General features: G+C 53.3%; 1 protein-coding gene across 6 annotated transcripts in view; it reads left to right on the forward strand.

Annotated features, from left to right (window-relative positions):
* CASZ1 (castor zinc finger 1) overlaps positions 1–27,702 on the forward strand; it is a 150,220-nt gene that overhangs the window by 16,950 nt on the left and 105,568 nt on the right. For 5 of the 6 annotated variants that reach the window (XM_070253638.1, XM_070253616.1, XM_070253615.1 and 2 more), the window contains exon 2: positions 16,642–16,797. The gene's annotated coding sequence lies outside the window, so the exon portion shown is untranslated. Of the gene's footprint in view, positions 1–16,641; positions 16,798–27,702 lie in introns of those variants that run through there. The other variant, XM_070253626.1, reaches the window with a different exon arrangement.

Here is a 27,702-nt window from a genome sequence, read left to right on the forward strand (position 1 = left end):
TCTGGTTGCGTTTAAAGAAGATTCCTATTGCCTGGTGTCCCAGAGTGGCTCTGTGCTAGTGGGATTTAGAATTCCGTGTGGATCCGGGGTGAGGCCAAGTTTGCCTTGTACCAGTTTTGACCAGAATGTTCCTCTCAGTGTCCATTGGAAGACATTTTAAGAATAAGTTCAGGAAGAAAGGCCTTGGGTGGGGAGAGTTGGGAATCGGGGATGTGTGTGATTGTGTGTGTTGTGTGTGTGTGACTGAGTATGTGAGTGCTTGTGTGCGTGATTGTGTACATGTGAATGATTGTGTGTGGTTGTGTGTGAGTGATTGTGACCGTGTGTGTGAAATTGAGTGTTTGTGTAGGTGATTGTGTGGTTATATGTGTGATTGTGTATGTGAGAGATTGTGAGTGCTTATATATGTGATTGTGTGTGTGTGATTGTGAGTGATTTTGTGTGTGTGTGTATCCCCTTTAGTCTTTTTTTTTTTTTTTTGAGGAAGACTAACCCTGAGCTAACATCCGCTGCCAATCCTCCTCTTTTTGCTGAGGAAGACTGGCCCTGAGCTAACATCAGTGCCCATCTCCCTCTACTTTATATGTGGGATGCCTACCACAGCATGGCGTGCCAAGTGGTGCCATGTTCGCACCCGGGATCCCAACCAGCAAACCCCAGGCCGCTGAAGTGGAACGTGCAAACTTAACTGCTGTACCACTGGGCCCCCCCACCCCTCCTTTAGTCTTAATACCTTTTTGCCCCAGTTGTAGTGCCAGGCCAAGTAAAACTTATGGAGCCTTACATCTATTTTCTCCCATATCTCCTTGTCCCCCTGCCCCAAACCAGCTCTCCTGGTGAACCCCTGGGGCAGCCTGGACTGTGGACTCATTGGCCACTCTTTCTTCAGAAATAGTTCGAAGTATTTTGTAGGAATAATCCGCAGTCTTTGGCGGTGGTTTGACCAGTACGAGAAAGGAGGCTCATGGGTTAGAGGCAGTCCCAGAGGTCTGAGGCGGCCTGGCCTAGAACTCAGGCGCCCGCGTCCAAGGCCCCGATGAGGATGCCAGCCCTGTTGGCGCTCCCCTGTCCCCGCTTGCTGAGGCCGTCTTGGGAACAGATTCTGAGGCTCCTTGGCCTCCAAGTTGCCTTCGCGATCTTTCAGTCATCATGACCATTCCCATGAAGAAGGCAGCGCAGGATTGTTTAACTGTTTTACAGATGGAGAAACTGAGGCCCAGAGAGGGGCGATTGTTTGAACAAGATCACACAGCTAGTCGGTGACGTATTTGGAACCCAGACGAAGTCTTTGGGCCACTGGAAACATGGTCATCTCCGTGGATGGCTCACGGCTATGCTGACCAATCCCAGACAAGGAATTCTGCTCTCCTCCACTTCCGGGAAACAAAGGGACCCTCGTGGAGGATCAGATGCTTTGTGGCTGTGGTTGGGGGTGACTGGTCCTCTAGTTTAGGGACTGCCTCTGTTGAGGAAAGTGCTGGACGGTGAGACAGGATGACGGGGTTCTAGCCCCACCTCTGTCACTCACAAGCAGCCACTTTCCAAGACCTCAGCTTTGCTGTCCGTGGAGAGAGAAAGAGGTTGGACCCAGTGGTTCCACGTCCCTTCCCACTTCAGGACGGCTGAGCTTCCTGCCACAATCCAGAGTCCCCAGCTGTGTCACGCAGCAAACCCTCTCCCACAACCTGTCAAACCAGAGATGCCAGTTTCCCCAGGGCTCCCATGAGCTCCCTGCCCCGTCCTTTGCCAGGGAGAGCCTTTGCAGGCTTGCAGAGCAGTGCCCCTGGCCCACGCTCCGTGCACCTGCTTATTGATAACTGCGTGTCTGAATGTGCCTTGTGTCAGAGCCCTTTGGTTTGAATTTGCCGAGTACTGAGCGGCTGAGACGTGAGAAAATTATGAGCAGGAGAGAGACGTGGTACCCTATGACAAGAGGCAGCTGTGGTGAGAGGGTAGGCACGATGCCTGGGGTGAGCGCCATCTGGGCAGGAGGCCTGGCTCCCAGCTGTGGGGGCTCCGGAAGGGCAGAGCCTGGGAGGAACGATTTTGAAGCCACTACTATGGAGATTAAGGGGATGAGAATGTAAATCTCAAGTAAAAAGGTAATTGAATGTAATAGCAAACAGTGCTCGCTCTATGTTAATTTTAGCTCTTCCCCTGGATACAAGGCGCTGTATTAGTGTTTTATTACCATTTTGTTTGCACTAATAAAATAGTAAAATTTATTTCAAGGAAGTTGAAGGATGGTTTTACAATGCAAATTTGAAGAAATTGGACTTTTCATTTATGCCTCTGCTATTTTAAACCCTGACGGGTGTAAATTAGCTACAGGGACCGAGCAGACCCCACTGATGGGGACTTGGGAGGCGGGAGCTCTGGCAGAGGTTCTAGACTGGCTCAGGGCAGAAAGCAGGGAGCGCTCCACGGAGAGGCTGGGGGTATGATGGGGGGGGCGCAATGGGGTGGGATGGGGTTGGGGGAGAGGGCATGTTAGGCATGAATGCCTCTGCTTGTAGGCTGGCACATCACACACTGATCCTGCGGGGAGACACACGTGGCCACAGACCTCAGCGCTGTGACTTTCTTCTCTGCCCTTTGACCTCCTTCCTCTCCTGACATTGGGCCTCATTAACCCGATGAACCCCCAAAGGGAACTGAGCAACCTCTCCTCTGTGCCTAGAAAGGACACACACACACACACACACAAACACACACACCCTTTTTAAAGGGGCTGCAAAGACACCAGCCCGGCAGAAGTTCCCGGGCACGTTCTCCTTCTGCCTTCTTCCTTCTGCCCCAGGCAGACTGGAGAAGCTGGAAGCAGGACATTTTCAATAAGCCAGCATCCCTTCACATTGGCCCAAATGGTCTAGGCGTGGTAGTGTCCCTGAACTAAAAGGCTTAAGGACTGAATTTTTAAAAAGATCAGGTTGTCCAAATTTTAGGGAAGTGGATGACGGCGTAAAAAGGTGGCAAAGGGAAGGAAAGAGGTGATAAGAGAGTTTCATTTTGAGTTTTGGGTGAAGAATTCAGGTTGGTTCTTGTTTTATCCAAACCGGTTTGTTTATCTCTGAAAAATTATCACCAGCAATGGCCTGAAGCGATGCACTGGGGGACAAGCTTCCAAAGGGTAGGGACCCGAACAAGTGTTCTAATGTCTGGCGAGGTCTGCAACATGTATTGCCCAGGGTTCTCTGGCCGCCTGCCTGGTGTGGGGGAAATAGTGAGCCAGTGACTCCAGTTTCCAGCCCCATACCTTGGTCTGGTGGGATTTTTCTCAGTATATTCTCTGCCTTGTTTGGGAGTGTGGTGTGTCTGTTTCATGCAAAGATTCAAACTGTTGACACTGGCAAGGCCAGAGTTGAGAAACTGGAGGAGAGATTCTATACTAGAAACTGGAGCAGAAATGGTGGCAGAAGACACTGGAAGATTTCCTTGACTGCAGATGGCATGCGCTCTGATGTCAGCAATCTGTGGGTTGCAGGGAACTTGGGAAGGAGCAGAGGAGGGTGGGTGCAGGCTCCCAGCCTCTCCTGGGGACTCCTCTGATGCCTGCAGGGCCACGTTTGGAGCAGACGTGGGTGGTGGGAAATATCCAAGGATGAGGCCAACCTCCAGCAGCAGGGCCAGCGCTCCACGTGGGTGTTGTTGGAGCGGGGAAGGTCTCTCTCTGGGCCTCTTGGCTCTTTTTGGATCAAGGGGCTGTGGATGGGATTGCTTGGGATCATGGGGTTTAGGGAACGTGTAGAAGGCAAGAGATTCTAAGCTGAGCCCCTCAATAGGCCAGGAACCTCTTTCGTCCCACTGCTGGGTACATAGGAGGCCCTGGTAGCTCTGGGCCACTAGCTGAGGGGGCACAGAGGGAGGACTTGAGCTCGTGGAGGTGGCCAGGGCCAGGGCGGGTTTGAGAGTGTTGCTGAAAGAAGCCAGAGATGAGAACATTAAAAAGTGGTTCGACTTTTAGCGTTTGAAATGGTTTCCGATTCACTGAGAGCGGAGAGATGCACCGCTGTGTACCCAAGGATTTAGAGAGTGCATAGGCGGTGGGGTTACACTCTGGGTAGATTTCAATCCAAAACTGTAATTACATCCAGGAGCAGACGGAAATGGGAAAAGAGGATTAGTGGTGTGGCCTACTTGGGCCCGGCGGTGAAGGTGGCACCAACCTCGGTGCTGGGATCATAGCTACGGGGGTTCACCCCCGACCACGCCGAGGAACGGCCAGCACCCTGGGCACCTCTTTTCTGCTCATCTCTTCTTACCTCTCCTCAAGCCATCTCTGGAGAGTTGACTCCCCTCTGAGCAGCCCCAGGGCTGCTCCCCACCCTCCCTGCTTCTTCTCAATGCTTGCTGTCACATGTCCACTCCAGCCTGGAATAGGAGGATGCTCCATTTTGATTGATTTGACTTTCTTTTCCATGTGGGCTATGTGTGTGTGTGTTGGGGAGAGGGTGACCCAAAGGACCCCAGTGGATTCGATTGCTCTCAGAGGTGGCCGCAGTAAACCCTGGAGGCTAGCCCCCCACCGCCTGCTGCTTTGTTCTGTTTGGTTTGGGGGAGCCTCTGGCCTGGTCCGTAGCACCTCCCGTTTCCCCTTTACTTGAGAGAAAGGTGGCCAGAACTCTTAGGTCTTTGGCCCACAAACTTCTGACCCTTCCTCCCATTCCACTCAGCGCCCTGGTTTGTGACAGTGGCATCCCCAAGTATTCTGAACCCCCGGCTCACCTTTCTCTTCTCCCTGCCCCCTTTTCCTGCACCTGTCAGCTGTTTCATTGACTGTCTGGCTTGGCTGCCACCCATCCTATCCTCCCAGGCCCCCTCCCCCTAGGCCCACACTCCCTCCCTTCCTGTCTCTGCCCACGTCTGTCTCTACCTGCCCGTCGCCGGCACACCTGAGGATCCGAGGCTGCCTAACGGAGTGCGGGGATGGTTCAGGGTGTTTACCAGACAGCCGGGATAAGGTATTAAATCCTGTTGCTGTCTTCCCAGGGCCAGGTTCCTCAGATGGTTTTCCAAATTCCTAATCTCGGTGCCCACATCCCTGCCCAGCTCATGTTTGATGGGAGCTTTCCTTTCCGATTGAAGCTGAACCGAGCAGGATCTGTCGTGGGGTTGGGTCTGGGTTCCCACCGGTGCATGATGACATGGAGGTCTAGCCCCTTCCTCTCTGGTTCTTCCTTCCTCTCCTCCTTCCTTTCTTTGGGAATCTTAGTGAGTAGGGGCCAGGATTCTGCCGCCAGGTGTTCTAGAGCCTTCTTGAGTGCCCCCCACCACCCCCCAGCCAGTGTGGTCATGAGGCCACCTGCTGTAATGGAGGAGACGGGGCCTGAGACTAGTCTTAGTGTCAGAGGCAAAGGAATCCCAGCGTGAAGATGGTCTGAGGTGGGAATGAGCAGGTAAACGACACAGCCCTTCCTGAGCCTGCCATTACGATTCTTCCCACTCAAAATAAAAATGGCCACTGTGGGGTTTTGCTCATCATGCTGAATACCTGGCTTGCCCCAGGAGAGAGTCCATAAAGCAGACCTGTTCCTCCGAGGAGTCTCTGCGTTGGTTTTGGAGATGACAGTGCGAGGGAGGAGGTGTGCTCCTGTCTGGCGCTTGGGGTGGACATCTGCCCTCGTTAAGCTGGCCTAGCCTCTGGGGTGACAGGAGAGCTCAGATGCTCCCTGGTGAACGGGGACATTGGGGCGCCTGGTGGTATCCACTCTTGATATGGGGCAGAGGCAGCTTCCAGGGGTCTCCCTACATCCGGGACTTGTCTACCCTTCCTGGGTTGGCTGGACTGAGCAGAGAGCAGGGAACTCTGTCCCCATCCTCAGCCTTCTCTCCCAGAAACTAGGCTAAAAGAGGCAAATTAGCTAACTTCCCTGACCACCCCGTCCCCGCCCCAGCTGGGAACTTTCTCTGAGGGGAGGAGAGGACTCTACACCAATGGTGGAAGCTTGGCCAATGGTGGCAGCCTGGGTCTACCCTTCTGGGGGTGCCTGGAACTGATGGCTGTGTCCTTTCCCCGGGCTGCCCTGTGACCTGGACAGACCCTTCTAATTTCAGCTTCCCTTTCCCTGGCTACAGGCTCCCTCCTCTTTCTCTCCTGTCCCTTCTCCTCCCTTCCTCCAGGCAACCAGAAGTCTCTTGGGTTTCACAACCCCGGAGCTTCCCTCTCTCTCCAGGTCTCCTCACCTCCTTCCTGCTCCGGCTACAGGTGCTGTGTCTCCACCCTCCCCCTGTTGCCTTGGCAGTCAGTGCTGCACTGGGCTTTCTTCTCTCCCTTCCTGAGCTCAGTGCACTGACAGGAGCGGAGGGCTCTCTGTGACCCAGCGGACGGGGGTTGGCAGCAGTGAGGCAGGACTGGGAACAGGGCAAGGGGCGCAAAAGCAGACTTCACGCTGGGTCCTCAGCCAGGACCCTCACCATTGAAGCTTCTTCCACGGTCGTACAAGCCGGGGCTCTGCAGGAGTCCTGGGTGCCAGGGTTCCCGATTTTATTTTGGGGTATACTTTTTCTAATATGTGTTGGGCAGGGATTAAGAAGTGGAATAGAAAAAAGAGGGCAAAGAAAATCTGGAAGATGACAGTTGGGCTGGTGAGGAGGAGGGGGAGGAGGGAAAAGGTGAAATGAATTCATTAGAAAAACTTGTTTACTGGTTTTGCTTAGGCGCCTCCATTTTAAAAGTCTACATTTACAATAAGTCGCTAATTAAAATACAAAATTAAGCAACAGCTATGTTTTTTTTTCCCTTACACTTTAATTGCATGATTTTTTGTGATGTAATTTCTGGAAACACCCAGTGTACCTCACGGGGCTGATTGTTTGATAAACTAGAAGCACCTGAAACCAACTCAAAAAATAAATATATAAATTCAAGGGGAACTTAAGGTAGATTGGAAATGACAGCGAACTGCAGACAGCAGGGAACCAAAAATCCATAATAATAATAAGAAAAAAACCTTTCTAAGTAAGGACGTTTATCCTGCCTACCCTGAAATCAGAACAATCTGTGCATCTCAGGGGGGGAAAAAAAGTTGCAATGGAAACCAGACCAAGTGGGGTAATCACTCCCTATCCCCCTCCCCCAAGTTGGTGCTATGGAAAAAAAGCAAGACAATTTAGGATTTTCCCCAATTCCATTTCTAGCTGGGCTCGGTACTTGCTGGGGCTTCTTTCACCAGGGACCTTTCAAAGGGAGCTTCTTGGTCCTCCTTGTTCTGAACGTAGATGCGGTCCCAAGAGGGGATGAACGGGGCGGTCTCTGTACCCCCGGGAAAACAAGCCTCTCCGTGCCCACAGAGGGCGGGCAGCGCGTCCCAGGCTTGGGCTGCTGGCCCAGAGTTCCCGGCTCTTCCAGAAGGTAGTGGGAAAGAGTGATACAAGGTAGGAATGATGTGCGTTGTCTTTTTCAGACAGCGCTGTGGACTCCTGCCTTCTTTAAGATGCGGACCAGGGTGCTGATTGCAAAACGGCTGAGAAACCTGTCAAGAATGGACTCCAGGGTGGGGCTGGGAGGAAACTGGATCCCACTAGCAGCCTGGCTGCTGGAGAATTCCAGGCCCAGCGTCGTTGGTGGGCCCCGGGCCTCCTGAGTGCTGGGCATCTGGACAGGAGGAGGATGAGGGACAGAGGGGACCCGTGACCGCACTGACGTCTTTTTCCGGCCAAAAGCTAGAGGCCCAGTTGGCTGGGGCCCCCATAAGCCTCTCTCTGTACTCTCCTCCTGGGGAGAAAGGATTTGCTTCTTTTTAGAGTCTTTTTAAGAAATACATTTCTCCCTGATTATCTCATACTAATGGCTCTTTGGAAAATACAAACAAGTGTTAAGAAAACAGTTTAAAAATATGTAATGTTACATGTAAATATGTAATGTTGTACACATATGTATATGTATGTAGTTGTTAGAAGTGTGGGTTGGGGGCTGGCCTGGTGGCTCAGCAGTTAAGTGCGCACATACCGCTTCGGCGGCCCAGGGTTTGCCGGTTCGGATCCCAGGTGCGGACATGGTGCCGCTTGGCAAGCCATGCTGTGGTAGGCATCCCACATATAAAGTAGAGGAAGATGGGCACAGATGTGAGCTCAGGGCCAGTCTTCCTCAGCAAAAAGAGGAGGATTGGCAGCAGATGTTAGCTCAGGGCTAATCTTCCTCAAAAAAAAAAAAAAAGTATGGGTTAGGGGAACAGAGAGACCTGGGTTTGAACCCCAGCTTTGCCACTCAGCCGTGTGAGTTGGGGTAAGTTATTTAACATTGCTGAACCTCAGTTTCCTCATCTATGAAGTGGGGATTATGATCATATGTGTCTTGGAGGGTGGTGAGGACTCAGTGTGATGATCGATATAAAATATTGAGCACAGAGTCTGGCACAGAGCTCACTTAAACATTAACTATTTCTGTTATTGTAGTTAATAATGATTATTCCACTGCCTTGAGATAGTAGGCTTTTTAATTTTTTATTAAGAATTTCTTTTTACATCAGTGAAATTCTCTATCTAACCCTGTGCTGTCCAATACGGTAGCCTTTAGCCACATGTGGCTATTTAAACTTAAATTAACTAAAATAAAAAATTCGGTTCCACAGACATACCTGCCACATTTCTTTCTTTTTAAATTTATTTTAAAAATTAATTTTATTATTTTTTATTACAGTAAGATTGATTTATAACATTATATAAATTTCAGGTGTACATTATTATATTTCGATTTCTGTGTAGATTACATCATGTTCACCACCCAAAGACTACCATCCATCATCATACACATGTGCCCAGTCACCCCTTTCAACCTCCTCACTCCCCCCTTCCCCTCTGGTAACCACCAATCCAGTCTCTGTCCCTATGTGTTTGTTTGCTATTGTTTTTATGTTCTATTTATGAGTGAGATCATATGATATTTGACTTTCTCCCTCTGACTTATTTCACTTAGCATAATACCCTCAACGTCCATCCATGTTGTCACAAATGGCCAGATTTCATCATTTTTTATGGCTGAGTAGTATTCTATTGTGTATATATACTGCATCTTCTTTATCCATTTGTCCCTGGACGGGCACCTAGGTTGCTTCCCTGACACATTTCAAGTGCTCAGTAGCCACATGTGGCCAGTGGCTGCTGTACCGGACAGCACTGAAAGTTCTCCTGAACAGCGTCCTGAACAATAGAGTCATCTAAGTTTTTTCACTTAATTTCCTGCTTTCCATAAATATCTGTTAACAGCTGCATAGTAGTCCACGATGTGGCTGAATCACACTTCCTATTGATTTGAGTCTTTGTTCCTGGGATGTCGGAGCATCTTCTGGGCCCTGATTGGGTGTTGCCCGTCCTGGCACTGGCGTTGTGGTGCTCTCTGATTGGTGCCAGGCAGCAAGGGATTCTGGGAGGAGCAGGGCCTTGTCTGCTGAATGGCTCCCAGTGGTGGTGCCAGGGGAAGGTGGGGGAAGCAAGCTCCACCCTGACGGCCCTGGCATAGCGGGAGGGGGCTGTCTCCTTCCAGCCCCCGGTGTGTGGGCTCATCCCCACTCTTCACCTCACAGGGCAGAGACTGGGAAGAGGAGGCACGTGCTTGAGGAAGTAAAAATGAGCAATAGTGACTCACCCTCCACTGACCCGAGGGTCCCAGGTATACCTTGGAGCTTCCCAGGCAGCCCCCGGGAGCCCCTAGGGAGCAGGTGGCCTTTCTTGGTGGGGAGAGAATGCCATGGTGGGGGGCTGGCCTGGCTCCCCAAGGTCTGCATGGGCCTCCAGATCCTTGTGTAGGTCTTCAGGCTCCCAGGAGGGCCCTGGCTGAAGACAGTTGTGTGATGCCAGGGTAGGGGTACTGGGGTCCTAGGTCAGGGGACAGCTCCAGGAAGACTCTGCCATGACGGGTGACCATCCTGTGAGTGGAGTTGGTGGAGTGACTGTTGGCTGAAGTGATGCTGGGTTGTGGCCGGAGCCTCTTCTCCGCCTGGGCAGTCCACACCCTCCTCGGGTGGCCCAGGGCACAGCTCTGGGTCGGGGGCTATGGGCAGGGCAGGCTGGGAAGTAATCCCTGGGGCAGTGGGCAAGACAGATAGGGAGAGCCAAAACCGGACCTGCTGATGTGGCCCTTTCTGCTCGCAGCGGATCATAAAATATGGCTCAGATTTTCATTACGGGCTCTATCGATTATCTTCTGGGACGGATGAATTATAGAGAACATTAAATTTTTTTAAAAAAGCAAGTGAGAGAGGAAATATCTGAATGAGTTTGGGTGGTCGATGGCAGAAAGGGCTGAGCCACCAAGCCTGTGTGGCCTCTGTCTCCAAGCAGGGTGAGAACCAGACCGCTCAGGGCAGGCAGCCTCTGACTCCAGCTCTCAGCCTCCTGGGCCTCCCGCACCTCCCTGGGCCTGGCCTTGCATTAGGGGCAGCCTGTGCTCCCCTTGGCTGTGCCTTGTCCCTTCTAGGGATCTGCCTAGGTTCTGGGAAGGCAAACAGTTGGTTGTTCATGGGGTTCTGACCCAGAAATAGGACCTTTTCCAGGCTTTAGGCCTCTGTTGCTGGGAGGTGGGCCCCTAGCTCTGCTCTTTTTCCTCCAGGGAGCTTCTGATTCTTGAGGACATTGCTGGTCTCCTGGGGTCAGGACTGAGACGGGGACTCCTGAGGAATGTGGGCACCCAGGTCTGTTGGCCATCTCAGCTTTTCTCTGCTCCTTGTTCCTCCCATCCCCAGTCACTGGCTCAGAGGATTTCCGTTTCCCTTTCTAAGCTTGCAAAAGATGGGGTCCCACTGCTGTGCATCTAAGTCCTATCTGGAAAGAGAACCCCTGGAAGCCCATCCCTCCCTTGCTTCCTCCCCACCCCCTTCCTTCTCCCTCTCCTTGCCAAGCAGTATGGTGCATAGGTGTCAGATGGGCCTGGATTCAAATCACTTCCCAGTGTGTGACCTTGGGTGGGTCACATCCCTCTCTGCGTCTTATCCTCAACTATCCAGTTGAGATAATAACCTACCTCCTTAGGTTCTTGTGATGATTATATGTATTAATGTATTAAAGTCCTCAGTGTGTAGTGCTTAATAAACGTGAGCTGTTATTATTTTCCTCCTCTACAGAGTCTGGAAACCTTTCCTCTTTCTTTTCATTTGGCCTTTGACTTTGTTTATGAAATGGTTATAGTTCACACTGTGTGCCAGGTACTTTTCTCAGCATGCTACAAATAGTACATCTTTTTCATCCTCATGACCGTATGCGGGAGGAACTATTATTATCTCCATTTTACTGATGGGAAAACTGAGGCACAGAGAGGTTAAAGTAGTTTGCCCAGGGTTACACAGCTTATAAGTGGCCACTAATACCTGGCAGTCTGGCTCCAAAGCTTATATATTAAGCCATTATGGCATGCTGTCCTAGTGATCTGGTGGGGTGGCATGTGTATGTGCGTGTGAGCATGTGCGCAAGCATGTGTGTGCTCACACATGTTCCAACAGCCCTGCCCTTGTGGTGGTTTCCATCTGACCCCTCTTCCTGACCCTCCACCTGATAGGGCTCCCTCAGGTCATCAGCAACGCGAGCATTTTCTGGGGCCCTGTTCTGGGTGGAGTGTGTCTCCCCACCCCCATGCCATCACCCCGGCTTCACCTAGGCTACTGTGAAAAGGTGGTGGTTTCCATGGATATCCGTCTCCCTCTGGAGACACGCCCTTTTTTGTATAGCTCTGTTCCCTGGAGTTGATTGTTTTTGGCACACCGCTCAGCAAACTCATCCAACAATTAAAAAGGGGGAGGGGTGGAACAAAAAGGGAGAGATAGTAAGTGTGGGCTGAGTGACATGCAGGAGGGGCCTCTGGGGTGTGGGTCTTCTCTCTGTCCCCTCTTGGCAGCAGGACAGCACCTTAGGTGTAGAAAGGCCACATAACCAGCTGGCCAGGAGTTTCGCTTCCAGAGTTCTGAAAATTCAGAACTCCACGTTTCCTTCCATTTGAGCTGTGTTCTTGCCCCGTTTATTTCTCCTTCAGAAATCTAAAGCCCATTCTCGGAGCCATCTCCAGAGGCCACCTGAAGCCGTGGGATGCCAGCTTGGACCGATTTGAATATTTGCCGCCCTTGTTTTGGTTAATTGTGTATGTGTTTGCTCTGCTTGTGTACCATCAAATACCTGGTGCGTTGGGCGTACCCGTCGTAGGCTGTGTGAGATCACAGATGAAAAATGCAGTGAAAAACACTTTCGTGCCACAACACATCATGTTGGATTTTTGTATTAAGATGTGGATTTTTTTATTGTTTTTTTTTTTCCTCCTTTTCCATACAGCCCTGAAGTTGGGCAATGCGCACGTCTGTGTTTTTGTTTTCACTCCAGGTGGTTTATGAAATCTGCTCATTAGGGCTCTGTCCTCTCCCCACCCAGGCCTGCTCTTCCACCTCTTTCTCCTCTTGGATGTAGATCTTTTTCCTCCACCCGCCCCACCCCCCCCCCCCAGTCTCCTCTCCTTTGGAGGGATGATGGGTGCTCGCTCACATTCACCCAGGTGAAAATCAGGGGTTTGTGTGGGCCTGCTTCTCAGTCCTGCATCTCTGAAGCAGACGTTCATTGCAGTAGGAGATCCCGATGTAAGGGAGGTGGCAGAAATCTCTGCGGCCCCCACTGCACCCCACCCCAGGATAAAGCTCCCTAGCTTGCCCGTTGTCTGGAGAGAAGAAATGGAAGCTGTTCCACCCCCATAGGCCCTCCTGACTTAGAATGGCCCTCTCCTGAGTGGCCTTCTTGTCCCCGTCCCCTCAGATGACAGACAGCGATGGTTGGCTCAGTCCCTTCACCCTCCAGGAGGCCGTGCCCACAGCTGTGACCCTGTTTACCAGGGAGCTTTGGGGGTTCCTCCTACTCACCGGGTGCGCCACCATAGGCCTCGCCTTCCCCTACACACAGCCCAGCCAGAAGGAAGCACCTGAGCGCGGCCTTTGCCCCCCGCCAGTTGAGATCTCCGGGTGCTTTCTGGTGGCTCCACGGGCCTTGATGGAGACCCGGCTGGAGGGCAGGAGAACTGAGGTTCAGGAGGGGAAATAGCATTAGGTGTCGGGGGGTGCTGAGATCAGGGGTGGGGACGAAGAGGGGCTTTTTTTTTTATCGAGGTCACACTGGTTTATAACATTACGTAAATTTCAGGTGAACATCATATTTCAGATTCTGTATAGACTGCATCGTGTTCACCACCAAAGAGGAACTTTTAAGTGAGTTTGGCTTTGGAGCCCGTCAGCCCCGAGTCCAGGCCTGGCTCCAGCACTTGCGAGCTGTGTGACCTTTGGCAAGTCACTTTGTATCTCTGTGCCTGCCCTCCCTAATCTATCCACAGGGATCCTAATCCTTCCTACTTCTTATTATAAAAATTCGGTGAGATCACGCATATACAGCACTCAGCATGGTGCTTGGCGGATAGAAGCCATCCAGTTAATTAACATCATTCCTTCTCATGTAGATCTATTGGCAGAGGGTGAAAACCATTCAGGCAGGTGGTGTGCCCTCCACTCCCAGCATGCCCCCTGGCACATAGTAGGTGCTCAGTCAACTCATATTGGACTCAGTTGGAGGAGGATCAAGTAACTAAGAAGTCCTCCTGAACCTGAAAGTTATTAATTCGTGGTGCTAATGGAGGAGTGGGGAGAGACCAAGACGCAGGTTGGGGCTTAGGGGAAGTAAGCAGAATGGAGAGTGAAAATAGCCAATGGAGTGTTCTTTCTGGGGAGAGGGCTGAAGCTGCGCCAGGCCCATCTAATTCTGACATGAAATCAGGGACCAGTTCAGTTCCACAAACACTTACGCTACCCACTGTGGGCCAGCTGTTGTGCTAAATGCTGGGGATACAAAGATAATTAAGACCTGGTCTGTGCCCTTGAGGAGTTAAAAATCCAATGGTGGAGACAGATTCATGAGCAAATGACTTTAGTCTAGGATGGACTTAAATGCCACAATGATTGCTGCACCAGGAGCAGAGTAGAGGGGCATATGGGCCTGCTTGAGGTAGCTTTGGAAGGTTACCTTGAAGAGACTTGGAAGAAGAGGGTGGTGGTAGGTGAGAGCGTTTCTGTTAACACCTTTCGCATTTCTTGTTGCTCCCCCAGAACATCGGCTAGGTAGGCGGGAAGGAGGTGTTAGCTTCACCTGATGGGTGAGGACACTGGGCCCTAGGGAGATCAGGTGTCTTGTCCAAGGGCCTACGGTGAGTTAGTTGCAGAACTGGGACTCAGACCCACATCTTCTGATTTGCCACCCAGTATTATTCCTGTAACTGCGTGTGGCTTTTCACTCCTTCCCCCTGGAGCTGCTGTCCAGAGACCTCTGTCCTCTGGGCTCTGCACCTACTGACCAGGATTCCTGCTGCAGCCACGGCCCCGGGGCCTGGGCTGTGGGAGGGCTCCATCCATGGTACGCCCTGGGACCTGTGCCCTGGTTTGGTAAATGGGTCAGGCCACTTGGTTGGGGATAGTTCCAGAGCAAGGCCACACCCTGGCAGGGCTGGAGGATGGCAGGAATGGGGAAGACTGAGGAGGAGGAGGGGGAGGCCTGGCTACACCCTTTGTTCGGTTGCTCTTGCTGCCAAAGCTGAGAAGCTCCCTCTGCCCTGGGAAGGCCCCTCCCTCGGCTGGACCAGGCCAGACGAGGGCCCCACCAGGGCCTAGAACACCCTCTTTCCCCATAACTGGAACCCCCTGTGAACCAGGATGTAAGACCCTGGTATCATCCACACTCGCCATTTGTGTGTGGTCAGACGATGGTCTTTCCTAGCTCCTTGCCAGGATCAGGGAGATGGGAGAGTTTCTCTTGACCTTTTCTCTGGGCAAATGTGCATGTCTGGAAGGGGGAATGTCAGTGGCCTGTGTAAGATGCTGACTTTCAAGTGGGGCAGAGGTTGTTCTGATGGGATGTTGGAGTAGAGCCCCCAGCAGAAGAGTGCTCTGGAGGTGTGGAGCTGCAGGTGGTCCAAGGCACCCCTTCCTCTAGCTCAGAGATACTTGGTTGGTGGATGGGCTGCCCAAGGCTTTGGGGATTCCAGACCAACAGGCAGGGGTGTGTCAGAGCCCAGAGGAGTGAGTCTCCCAGTGGCCCTGAAGTTCCCATTAAAGTGTTTTTTCCTCTTTTTTGAAGAAAAAAATACTCCCAAACTGGAAAACAAAGGAAATCCACTTCCCCCAAATCACACGAAACTCACATTAGGGGCCTGGCGGGAATCCATGGAAACCAGGAAACCCGCTGTTAACCCTGTATAGTGCTGAAGGGTGGGGTGGGAGCTGGGCTGATCTGAGGCCCGGACCACTGTCACTGGCCCTCCCTGATGGCTTACCCCAGGGAGCTGGCCTCGGTGGCATTGCCCCAGAGCAGAGGTGGGTGGAGCTGATGCTGGAAGCCCTCACCTTGACAGCACCAGCTCCCCCCTCCAGTCGTAGCCCAACCTTGGGAGGCAGGAGAGGAGAGGTTCATGCACCCCAGGGAGGCCCAGGGGATCCGAGGGCTGGGCCAAGTTGGAGAACCTGCCGGGCAGCTGCCCACACCATGCCACACTGTGGAGTCAGGGCCGAGCCCACTCACACACTTCGGGATCACGCAGGCGCTGTGGATGCTGCAATTCCCCAGCCGAGGGGGAAGGAAAGGACCGGAATTTCAGCCACCACCCTCCCTGATGCTAGCCCCATATGCAGGCTGGGTATGAGTGAGGACAGAGAGCCCCCTCTGGGTTCCCTGCGCCCCACTCTACGCATCCAGGAGGCTGGACCTCCAGGCCTGGGAGGTCATGCGCCGAGGTTGGGCGGTGTGTTGGTATTTGCACGCACATGGGCTAATTTTTCTAAAAAGGCTGAAAATATTTACAGGTTTGAAGTTGAAATGCAAACAGGAAAAGCCCTTTAAAAAGTGAGTGTAGTGGATATTCAAAACAGGAATCACCATGGAAACACCACAATATTTGCTTAAATTGACACAAAGGTTGCTGGTAGCAGGGCACCAACTTTCTTTGGCCACATTTTTTTGGCCCAACACCTATCACAAATGAATCTCAGTAGCCCCCTTGCGGGTGTGTGCGTGCCTCCTCTTTTCTCTTTCACGGGATGAAATGGCACAGGACCAGCGTGGAGTGGGGAAAGGAAAAGAGAAGAAACCAAACTCACTATCCTAGGTAGCTGCTAAGACACCTGTTGATTCTGTTTTTAGAGACTCCCATAAGGCCACCGGGGGTCATGGGAGCGCTGGGAGCAGCCCGAGGGAAAGTCTGGCGGGAGAGGGAGGTTGGGGAGCCCAAGGGTTGGTTCAGTTGTGTGGGTCTGATATGGTTTCCAGTATTGGCCTGATCCATGGGCAGGCTGACCTTTCACCCGAGGTACCAAGCCTTGGGTGTGATCACTCTGTTGTTACCTGGGGTGGCACCTGATTGGCCTGTTGTTTCTACCTATTTGATTCTTTTATTAGGTACAACAACTACATAGCAATTGGCTAATAATTGTGCAAAGGGCACATTGGTTGTAGGGTCAAGCATGGCACACACCACAGCAGTGCCATCTGGTGATTGGCAGGCAGGGTCTGAGAATCTCTTACCTTGCTGGCTGGTTACTGTGCAGGTGTTGGAACCATACCCTCCAATGTCCTCCTCTCTGGAGTAGCTTTGTGGGTCTCAGTTGTAGTCTGGTAACGTGTTTTCGTTTCTCATTTTGGTAGACAGACAGACCTTGCTGACTGAAGGCAAAGACCCTCTCCACCCCACCTGCCCTTCCAGCTGTCACGGCCATCAACCCCTCCTGTAGAAGGAGGTCCTGCAGCTCCAGTGGTCTGCGTTGGAATGGACTTTGGACCCCGGCCTCTTGGGATGCAAAGGTAGCTGCTCCCGATTCCCAAGATGTCACTAGGAAATGTGGCTAGGGGCTCTGGTTGGCCAGCTTGGGGGTTCCTCCTTAGGGGAAGGACTGCGTAGGCTGTTCTCACTGAGTTCTGACCTGGGTGGTGGTAGCTCAGGCACCCCAGGTGAAAGTGAGAAAAGAGCCCTGGCCTTGCAATGGGACACCTGTATACTGGCCATGGCTTCGCTGTTGACTCACTTTCTCCCCTCTGGATCTGTTTCCCCACCCGTAAAGTAAAGAGATTGCAAAACTGACCTTTAAGAATCCTCCCAGCATTACTATTGTATGACATTGAATGGTGCCAACAGCATACAGGTATTCCAGGTGAGGCCTGAGCCCTAGCAGACAGCACTCCTGGAGCTAAGCATCGGGTCATTTCTGAACATCATCTCTGGGAACGGTAGGTCCAGCCCATCAGCGTGTCCAGAGGCTGCTGCTCTGCTCTGAGCTCATGTGTGACTTCTTGGGGCTCTCTTGGTGGTCCTCCAGCCCAGGCAGAACCCTCCTTAAAGGAGAAGCCACAGGGTGTGTTGATCCAGGCTCAGAAATTGCCCCTGGCCATAAGGCAGGTCACTTTTGCCTGGGATTGGTAGTCTGTGGGGCTGGTACTGTCAGATATTTACCTGCAGGTATCAAACGAGGCAGTTCTTAGGGTGGGAGGTTGACACATAACAGGTAACTTACCACATATTGGTCATTGTTCAGTATTCTCTTAAGATCCTGAGGGAATCAGCCCAGTGAGGTTGGGTGTTCACAAAGTGGAGGGGCAAGGTCTTGGGGCAGGGGCTGAGGCTGAGGGCCTAGAGAACAGGTGGACCGGCAGGGCTGGGGGCCAGTCCTCCTGAGTGTGTCAGATGGGAGTCAGCAGCCCTGGCTCACTCACCTGCACTCTTCCTCCCCATGGGCACCATGGGCAGGTATGTCCTGCCTCTCCCTCCGTGGCCAGGCTTTGCAGCTCTGGACTTTGAACTTGCAGAGAGGAAGCACTTGCAGAAATGGGTGACTTGGTGCCCACTGGGGTTTGAGAGGTTCTCAAAGCTGCAGACTTACTTCATTTTGGGCCATGCCACCTTAGGGACTAGCAGAAGCCCTGAATCCAGCCCAAGGATTTGCAAATCAGATGTAAATGTGGCCTTGGTTTGCTGTGGCAGAGCAACCATGTGGCTGAGACTCTTCTTCCTGGTGTCCAGAATGCAATCACACTCCAGGAATTGGTCCAGCCACACTTAAGATGTGCTGCTGTTGTCCCTTGATGGCGGTGGGGCTGTGTAGACTGCTGGTTGTGCAGCCATCTTGTTGGGTTGGCACCAGCACCTGTACATGTCTACACCCTCCCGGGCTCTTCTTGCCTGACTCTGCTTCCTCGATGATCATGGGTCCTGGGCAGGCAGGCCCATACATCTTTGAGCCTCTGGATGGTCTCCCTGGCCCCGCCTGTGCCCTGTGCATGAGCAGGTTGCCAAAGTGCCTGCAGAGCTCCCTTTGAGGGGGGAACATTTGCCTCTTCTGTTCTCAGTGGCAGGCTTTTTGTTTTCTTCATTCCCTCGGCAAAACATACCCATTAGTTTTTCCCTTTTTGAACTCTCCATTCACTGTTGACTCCTAAGGGCCATGCTAGCTGGGATTTGCACCTGGCATAGGGTATGGGCTCCATGGGTCCTGTGGGACTCCCGCATCCTGGCATTGGCCGTTTTGGGCTTGATAATGAAGCTTGGGAACTCCGAGGGCTCCAAGTGGGAATGCCGTGGCTGAGCCCCTCCTTGCTCACCTAGCCCTTTCTAGGTACTGAGTTTGGCCACAGGCTGGGGTCTTCTGTGGCAGGGCTGATCCGTGGTCCCAGAGGTGTCCTGTCTTAGCACACCAGAGTGTGGACAACGGGGCAAGTCCGTGCTTGGGCCTTGTCTGCAGGCCTGATCCTGTCTGGCTCAGATTCTCCCCATTTCTGGCTATGCCGCAGAAGATCTGGTTATATTTATTCAGCAGTTACAGAGGGCCTAGTGTCTGCCAATCACAGAGTGGACAAGACAGCCCCGGCTCTCACGGAGTTCTGGTTGGGCAAGTGGACAATAAACAAACCCACAGAAAGGAACAAGGAAACCATTAGTGCAGAATGGACATAGGATGAGGAGGTGGGAAGTGGCTGGACAGTCAGAGGAGGCCTCTTTGAGGAGGTGACGGTTAGCTGAGATCGAAAGAAAGGAAGTAGACAGCTATCTGAAGAGCTGTCAGAAGAATACTCCACAAAGAGAGAACAGCTAGTTTAGAGGTGCTGAGGTGGGATAAGCTCAGTACATTTGGTGAACAGAAAGAAGGTCCCAGTGGCTGGAAGGTGGACAGGGCGGGGGCTAGGGTATGTAGGGGAAGTTGGGATTATATTTTTTGGGTGACAGGAAGCCGCTGGAAGATTTTAAGCAGGAAGGTAAAGTCATCTGATTTGTGTTTTAAAAAGATGGAGTGAGAGGCTATGGCTGAGATGAGGTGGTGGAAATGGAGAGAAAGGAGCAGAGTCCGTGTGTTAAGAGGGTGAGTGAATTGAAGGGGCAAAGACCCCTGATGTGTGGCCCTGCGTCTTCTCCTCCCTCTTGTGCCCCTAGCCCAACAGTGCCAGGAACGATCTGTGGCTTTCTGAGGCTAACGTCTTGTGGATTAGCAGAGAAGCACCATCCTGGTTGCTAAGAAAGCTCGTTTGAGGGGGTTGGGCACCTCTTGGTCATCACCACGTGGAGGGAAGGTCAGAGGCCTGCTCGTCTCCAGCACTGTTTCCAGTAGGGACTTCTGAGCTCACTATCCTTTTGGCCCTAAGATTCTGCACCGAAGCCTGTTTTGTGCCTTTGCTCCATGGGGTCTATGCTGGGTCTGAGGGTGGGCCTAGAACCTCATATAGTTCCTATCTCTGTGACTTTAAATATGAAGTGTGTTCTCAGGGGCTGAGCTTCTGTGCATCTTCCCCTGTGCGCCCCAATACACACAACCCCAGTTGATTAGTTTTGAGGGCTGAAAAATGGGTTTGTCTAAGACCTCCTCATTTCCACGGGGCCAGATTAGCCTCCATCCCAGCTCATGGGCAGAGATCCTAGTAGCCTTTCCACGTGGAAAGTCTTTCCATGATTCACAGTGTGAATTGCCACAGGTACCCTGTCGGATTTTACCTGGGCCACTGTCACTTTTTCCAGAGCCTCTGACACAAGGCTCCGTTTTCCTGGGTCCTGGTATCATCTGCTTGGGCCGGGACGGGACAGGCAATCCCAGCAACAATACTGTAACAGCGAAGCGATCCCTGAGCCCCCTGGGCAGCGCTGTGCAACCCAAATAGCAAGCCAGAGGCCTGGCTGGAGCGAGCGTGAAGCTGTCACAGCTGGCTGCGGGGCCCCAGTGAGTACTTACCCGTGCTGGCAACATATTCCCAGCCATATGGGCCAACTCAGCCCTCCAGGGAAGCTCAGGAGGCCTGACCTCCAAGGGGAGTGACAGGAGGGAGCAGAAGGGCAGGCTGGCGACATCTTGCAGGAGGTGGCAGGGAAGTCCCAAGCGTGCAGCTGGTGCCTCTGCCTGGCTCTGAGGGGATGTCAGCCAGTCTTCCTGGGTGTGTCTGCTGGCATCAAACACTGGGCTGAGCCCTGGGGGTGGGCGTATCTGGGTGGGCAGGTGTGTGTGTCTGCGCATGCATGGGTGGCTCTTCTGCTTTCTGCCCCAATGGCCTGCACTAGATCCATGGCCTTCACTCATACTGGACTGGACAGTTCTAACTCCATCCTCCAGGGCTTTGATTTGATGTGGGGCTGGCCCCTCCAGAGCGCACAGCTGGGGTCAGGGTATGAAGGGGCGGGATCAGGAGAGGGAGGTACTAGCTGAGGGGAGTGGGGGCCCAAGTCCTCTGCCACCCCTGGGTGACGCTGTGCTTGCGAGGATGAATGGACTCCAAGGTCACAGCCCCTTTGGGCTGGGCAGAGATGTGGCAGGGAGATGGTTTGGAGTTACTGATCTTTCTGGTTTCTAATCTGTGTGAAAATTCTGCCTGATGTTGCTGACCACCCCGGGCCTCCTTCCTCAGTTCTGCCTCATGCCTCCTGCCTTCCTAGCAGAGTGGGGAAGCCCCTGGATTTGACCAGGTTCAGACCCAAGGGGAGAGGGATTGGGAAGGGCTGGAAGCACCAGCCCTGCCTGGAGCTACCAAGGGACCTCTCCTCATTTGGTGACATGGTTGCTCCAAAGGGGACAGTGGCCCATGGCTTTGGGGGGGTTAACGTCTTTTGGATGAGGGGAGAAGCACTTCTGCCTTGCCTCTGTCCCCATGACCTTGGAGCCTCCACGGGGAGAACATGCTGGTGTTGGAGAAGCGGCGTCAGGTTTCGCACGTGTGGCTGTGACTGCGTCGTCTTCCCTTGCAGATCTTCAGGCTACGCCTGTTCTGTCATTTCCAGCTTCCTCTGGCCTCTTTTATTCTAGAATCAGCCTAGGTATAAACCTGGTCCAGGTGAACATCTTTTAGCTCAGGGGACACCACACCGAGGCATGAGGCAGTGAGTGGGGAGACCCTTGTAACTCCACCTTCAGCGGAACCCTTGGAAGGCCGCCCCACACCGCTAGCTGCTTGTTCTCTGTTAAATCAGCTCTGGGTGTCTTCCTCACCTTCACTCACCACCCAAGTTTTCTTTCTGGTTTGGTTTCTTGGCCCCTTGGGAGCAGGAGCCTTTCCTGACCCTGAGCCTTATGGTAGCCTGGGGTTGGGACCCCTGTGGCCAGGGCGTGTGAGAGAAGGGAACGTGTAATTAATCACTAGTTTCTCCTCCAGAAATGCTAATCGGGAAAAGCAATTAAAAGCAACTTTTTTCCCTTAGTAATCTGTGTTAAGAGCTGGTAATGAAGTTTAGGGCCGTTGTGACTCAATATTTCAGCTTCACCGATTCAAGTCAAAACAATCCAAACCCAGGAGTTTGCCAGCAGCTGAGCTGGGCCTGGGCAGCAGCTGGGAATCTCGGCGTTCCCTCACCTCACCGTCGTCCCACTCCGTGCTGCTTCCTGGGCAGAGAGAGTAGCTGTCCCAGCTGATAGCAGAGGGTCTGGGTGGCACAGAGATGGGTCCCCTAGGACATCCCTCAGGAGACCCACAACCTGACAGTGCAACTTAGGGAAAAGCTAGTGTGGGGGCAGAGCTGGGGAAGGATGGGATCAAATAGGGTTGTGGGGAGGAGACAGGTGCCTGGGGAGCCCACCAGGGTGGGCCAGGGCCCAGCCACCTGGGGCTCAGAGCCAGCAGAGTGGTGGTCCAGATCCTGACCCCAAACCTCTGGTCATTCATTCTTTGTTTTCATTCATTCATCGAGCATTACTGAGAGACACTGCAAACTGGACCTGGAACTCAGCAGTGAACAAACAAGGCCAGAATTCCTGTCCTTGTGGAGTCTGTGTTTTAGTAGAGGGAGGCAAATGGTCAATACCGTAAAGAAAGTATAAGTTAGATGGAGCTGTGTGTCCAGGAAAAAACTAAGGTAGGTCTGGAGGATAGAATAGGGAGTGTGTGTGGTGGGGGGAGGTGGGTGGGTGGTTTGTAATTTTAGGTGTGGCGTGGGGGAAGGCATCACTGAGATGGTGACATTTGGATAAGGACAGAGGAGGTGAGGGAGCAAGCCACCCTAATTATCTGGGAGAAGAGTCTTCCCGTCAGGAGGGAAAGCAAGTGTGAGCTCCCAGAGGCAAGAGCCCCCCAGAGGTGTTGGAGGACAGTGAGGGAGGCATGTGTGGCTGGAGTAGAGCGAGTAGGGGGGATGCCATGTGAGGTCAAGGGGGTTGGGGGCAGGGGCCCACACATCCTGCAGGCCTTGTAGCCATTGTGAGAACTCAGGCTTTTACCCGGAGTAAAATAAGAAGCTTTCTGAAGAGTTCTGAGTGACATGATCTGATTAGGCGCAAGCTCTTTATTAAAAAGCAAGACCCAACTGTTGCCGACTCCTCCTCGCCCAATCCCTTTTGTGGCCGAATCTAGGTGCGTCTGCACCCACCTGTCCTGCTGATGTGCTCTCTCGAGGAGGCAAGAGCAGTGTTGCGGGTCCGTTGGAAATCACTCTGCCCCAGCCTCTGCCTGTTCCCCCAGGCCCACCTTGGGGAACAGTTCAGAAACAGGATCTTGTCACTTTAAGCAGCCCCCCGCCCGGCTTCCCTGGCCTGCTTTATCTGAAGTCCAAGCGCATGTTGTTCCAGGACCGATCCGCTTTAGCTAATTAATAATCTGACAGGAGCCACCCAGGGGATTAGCCGCTGAGCTGAGCTCCACCAAGCCCCAGCAAATGAGCCCTGTACTCCTTGGGGACATGGAGGTGACTTTGGGGGGTGCAGGGAGAGGAGACCCCCACAGGTGAGCCATAGCATTGACCAGCGAGGGGAGAGAGCAGGCAGGGGGACAGTTATGAGAAGAGCCTCTTGAAAGGAGACTGCTGTCCCAAGATGGGCAGGGATCTCCGCTCTCCCTCACGGCCCCTCCCAGTCCTGCTGGCCCACCAGAAACCATCCCCACCTGCCAGGTTTACCTGCTGAGGAGCCGGGATAAGGTTGCTAGATTTGACAAATAAAAATACAGGATGCCCAGTGAAATTTGAGTTTCAGATAAACGGCAAATACTTTCTAGTGTAAGTATGTTCCATGCAGTATCTGGGATACACTTACACTACAAAACCATTTGCTGTTTATCTGAAATTCAACTTTTGCCAGTTGTCCTGCATTTTCTCTGGCAACCCTGAGTGTGGAGGGCCAGGCTGCAGGGCACCCTCCCGAGAACAGCCAGGAGCTCCCTCTGGAAGAGGCAGCACCCTTGGGGAGTTGCTTGGGGACTTGGCCAGCAGGGCGGAGCTGGGGCATGGTGACCTCCACTGCCACGGTACAGGGAGAGGAGGATGGAACAAAGGTCAGCCGCTTGCCAATCTCCAACCTATATGGGAGCCCAGGTGGCCCTTGGATGAGTAGAGTCCAAGTCTCATCCCGAAGGTCTGTGGCCTCCCAGCTGGGGAGCAAGTCCCAGGGCCACCTCCTCAAGGTGAGGCTGGTGTCTCGGAGGAGTTTGGGGCCTCTCCTGAGGGGAAGGCCTGAAGCTCCTGGGGTAATGTGGATTAGGTGGTCATCTGCTGAGGGCATCACTCTGAACCCAGGGAGAGGCTGGCAAGGATGGCCCACTGTGTAGGAGGGGGCCAGGCTAGGTCATGCACAAGGTCAGGGACAACAGCCTGCTGTGCAGGGCCGCCCCCATGTTTGAGGCCTCTGGGCACTGGACAGAAATACCGTTCTGCCAGCCTCTCTGTACCTGCCCCCAAGGCTGCCGCGGAGCCCCGTGCCTGCTTCTCAGGGAGGTCTGGACTGCCTGGGATGTCATTCCACGGGTAAGGAGGGGTGGTCTTTATTGGAAAACTTGATAAAGGTCCTTACTGCTTCCTCTCGTGACCCTTCTCACCCCGGCTCCATTCCCAGTGGTCAGGGAGCTCAGGGCAGCCAGAGGGGCCTGCTGCCAGCTGGTGGTAGTCCAGCCTCCTGCAGCCAAGGGGCCTGATGCCAGGCGGGCACTGCCCCTGAGGTGGGAGCTCTTGCTCCTGCTCTGTTCTCTAGGAGTTAACAGCATCCTGTGCCCTGGGAGGCCTCGTCTCCCCCAGCCCTGGGCTGCCCTCCTCCCAGCCTTTCCCGGCACAGCCAGCTGGGGAGTCTTGTGGTGGGAGCAGAAGGGGGCTGGGGGTGCCGAGCCGGTGGGATCCTCTTCCGCTTCCCGGGCTCTCAGCCTCTTCCCCAGCGTGCCCGGCGGTTTGGCCCTGTTTTGAGAGCCGTCTGCTGCCCGTGCTGCCTCTGACCGACATCGTTAGCGTGGGTATTTATATTTCATTAACGACATTAAGCCCAAATGGCATTAAAAGCAAAGCTGGTGATAAATAGCTTATTAATAAACAGGGAGTGCTCCATGCTGCCTGGCCTCTCCCAGCCCCGGCGTTAACCCTTGCTGCCCTAGATAAATATGCTTCACCCCAAAGATCATCCCCTTAAGATGGGCCCTGAAGAGCCAGTCACGTGTCCTCATTCTCCTGGCTACTCTGAGGTCAGTGCCTTTTGGATCCCGTGCTGGCCGGTTCTGGGCCACTCAGGCTCACGAAACCTGGCCAGACCCCTTGCAGCTTTTAATCAAATCTTCATTATCCTCTCCTCACTAGTTTTGATTCTGAGCATAAAGAATTCAGGAAATGTGGCTTTTCTAGGCTTATAAGCTCAGATCTTCCCCATTACTTTGTGGCTCTGTCTGAAAGGAGGCTCCTAGAATATTCAGAATCAAAAAGAGAGACGCTCATGAAAATGATAACAACGGTAATAATCCCAGCTAACGTTTACTGAGCGCTAACTGTGAGCGGGCCTTCTGCTGATTGCTCCACCCACAGCAGCCCTTGAATGCTCCTGGCGACCCCAGGGATCGTCCAGCTCAGGCTCATTTTATAAGTGGGAAAAGTGATGCCCAGACAAGTGAAGCAGGTTCACCAGCTGGAGTCCACATCACAGAGCTGTTAGTGCTGGGGTGTTGTGCAGCCTCCTCTAAAGCAGGACCACTTGCAGACGGGGCCATTTCCGGCTTCTGGGCCTCAGACCTGCCAGGGCCTCTCAGCTGTGGCTCCAGCCTTAACTGGAGCTCCCTGCCCTTGGGACCCCGCCACTTTGTTATGCAATGCTGCTGCCTGGGTGAGTGTGCCCACACAGTCTGGCCACCCAGAGGGCACAGCCATGCACCTTGCAGGCCACCACCCCGCCTAGGACATGGAGGTGCCAAGAGAGAGCCACTGGGAGTGTTCATGGTGCTACAGAGGCCCCAACGAGCTTCTGCTTCTGGCTGGAGCAGCTTCTATGTGGTACCCTCCTGGGGTCGGGGGACCAGCCAGGCCTTGATTATTTAGGGTTTTATGTTAGTGTTTCTTGGATCTAGGACCATCTCTTAACATTTCCAAGAAATAGGGACAGAGTCAGCCCGGAGTTTTCCCCCACCCTAGCTTCCTAGCTGAATTTCTGAGGGCAAGAAGAGAAACTGGAGCCTTGTCTAAACTTTGGCCCCACTTAGAACTTTCATCCTTGCAAACCTGAACCAGAGTTCTCATTATCCTCCCTGTCCATTTGGGGCTGTCTGGGCTCAGGCCTGCCTGCAGGGGGAGAAGGGACTCTCTTGGGGTTTTGCAATATAGACGCGGAAAATGGAGGGGGAGCATAAGGTGACAATGCTGTGTGGTTCCAAGGGAGGATGGGGGTAGAGGGCATGTCGCTGAGACCATCTGGTTGTGTCTGGTGAGCACTCGGGGAAGACGGAGAGCCAATTAATTAGCAGGACTCCTGCTGCCTCTGCCAGGGCCTGGACTGCTTCTCCCAACCCATTCCCAGGCTGGGAAGGAAGCTGGAAAGCAGTGGCCATAGGGCTCCTTGTCCGAGAGGAATTCTAGTTCTCATCCTGTTGGATGGAAGCCTGACACCCCCACAGAGAAAAGCAAGCAGGAGGGGGGCCAGCAGGGAGGCCCCACCCGACTGACATGGCGATATGGGGGCTGCCTCGGAAGGCTTGATTCACACTCCCTTCTCCTCCTGGGGAGACCTTCTGATGTGCTCTGGCCGTACAGGCCTTGGCCATCAGGGCATGGTGGGTGGCTGGGAATGGAGTCCTGCTTTTCACCTACATTACTCTTTGAGTGCACAAGGCATGTGCATTAAATCAGGGACCAGAGGACCAAATACAGGAGCAACCAGCGGGGAGGGGCCAGCCAGGCCTGCCACTGCCTAGAACTAGTGAGCAGACCGGAGAACCAATTGGGAGGAAGGTACAGTGGAGTGGACCCAGCAACCAGGCCAACCCAAGTTGCAGCCAGGCCCACTGTTTTATAGAGGTGTGGCCGTCACTTCACCATACTTAGCCTTAGTGTCCTCTTCTGTAAAATGGGCACAATAGTACCTTCTTTGCAGGATGTGGTCTCTAGAGTGTCCACAACAAGGCTCGGGACCCTTAGATGCTGAATGAGGGCTAGTTGCTGCCCTTGTTGCTTTTAGGCCTGCTCCTCATCTGTTGCTAACATTCTGTTTGAGAAACAGGAAAGGAAATGATAAAGAATACAGTGTGTATGGCAGAGCCCAGCCTGCCGCTCCACTGGGAAGTAGTTGCAGCAGCAGGTGAGGGTGGGTTTCTGGAGCACATCCTCCTATGCTAGGCTTGGCGGGGTGGGGGCAGAGGAGAGCCCTTGAGAGGGGAGCACAGCACACCCCACTCTCAGTGAGTGCCCATTCTGGAAGGGGAGCCAGGTGTAGATGTGACAACTCTCGTCCCAGCAGCTGTGGGGAAGCAGAAGACAGGGTCTTCTGCATGGTTGTCCCTGCTGCCTTTGGTGCCAGCTGCAGGGAGGCAGGGTCTCCCTCTCCCACACTTGGACGTGTCCACTTGTAAGGGACAGGGCTTTGGTCGTGAGCCCACCTCACCATCCTGTCGCTCTGCAAAGGTGGGGACTGGGACGGCAGCTTCTGCTTCCTCGCTTAACGTGGGCCAAGATGTGTTTTACTCCTGGGTTCTTCCCCCGATGTCAGGGGGGTTGCCTCTCTTCTGCCATTGGGACCTGGCTGTTGTTTTAACATCAACAGAGACCATTGCTTCTGCCACGTGTGGTCCATGCTGGTCTTGGCACTTAGCGAGACTCCCCGCCCATGAAATTTGATTGGCCCACTGGGTTGCGTCTGTTTATATGAGAAGTGAGAGTATGGACACCCTCCCTCTGCAGACCCCCACCTTCTCAAGGACAGCTTCCTGTCTTCTTCCCAGCCCCACCCTTAGTCGAACATCCCCACTGTTTGCCAAAGGCCAGAGGCTGGGCAGGGGCTTGGGAACGGGTCATGGGGTGGC

Source organism: Equus caballus, chromosome 2 (assembly GCF_041296265.1).
Source record: "Equus caballus isolate H_3958 breed thoroughbred chromosome 2, TB-T2T, whole genome shotgun sequence".
Lineage (NCBI taxonomy): Eukaryota > Metazoa > Chordata > Mammalia > Perissodactyla > Equidae > Equus > Equus caballus.